Genomic DNA, 829 nt, shown 5'->3' with positions numbered 1-829 from the left:
TCATTTAGGTGCATATGGAAGATTAGAGGTGATTATAACCCTCTTGGAAATGGCAGAAGTCTGCCGGGGAAACACGGGCTCTGAGGCTATACCGTGGACTTTACACATATGGGATCCACTTAGGTCTCTACATGTGGAACCCAGCCCTCTACCGGTTCTCAAGGATTCATAGAGTGAGGGCCTGGCACCAGATGTTCCGCCACGTCTTGCTGCCGAGGGGATGGAGGAGCTCGACAGGGTCTACAATACGGACACTCTGGAGTAGTTTTAGCAAGCCAATGTGTTGGGGGTCGCCCAGCCCGCAGCTCTACAAATATCTGTCAGCGAGGTGCCACGAGCCAGCACCCAGGAGGATGCAATGCTTCTAGTAGAGTGAGCTCACAACCTGACCGGGCAGGGCACACCCTGTGCCTGATAAGCCAGGGTGATGGCATCCACTATCCAGTCCGGCCCGAACTCTAGGCACGATTCGTCGACTGAAAATGCGTGCTGGTCCCCTACCCTCTTGATGGAGGCCAATGCAATCAGGAGCAGAGTCTTCATTGAAAGAAACAACAGCTCAACTGATTGCAAAGGCTCAAATGGGACCCGCTGTAGTTATTCAAGCACCAGAGACAGGTCCCAAGATGTTATAGAGGGAGGACGAGGAGGGTTCAACCTTCTCGCCCCCCCTAAGGAACCTGATGACCAGGTCATGCTTCCCCACCATTCTCCCCTCTACGGGGTAGTGGTTAGCAGAAATAGCAGTGACGTAAACTTTAAGGGTGGAGAGAGACAGCCTTCGCTCCAACCATTACTGCAAGAAGGAGAGCACGACTCTGATCGGACA

The sequence above is a fragment of the Sinocyclocheilus anshuiensis genome, unplaced genomic scaffold, assembly GCF_001515605.1.
Source record: "Sinocyclocheilus anshuiensis isolate Anshui unplaced genomic scaffold, SAMN03320099.WGS_v1.1 scaffold1033, whole genome shotgun sequence".
Classification (NCBI taxonomy): domain Eukaryota; kingdom Metazoa; phylum Chordata; class Actinopteri; order Cypriniformes; family Cyprinidae; genus Sinocyclocheilus; species Sinocyclocheilus anshuiensis.
The sequence above is the reverse complement of the archived record's forward strand: the minus strand, read 5'-3'. Positions refer to the sequence as shown.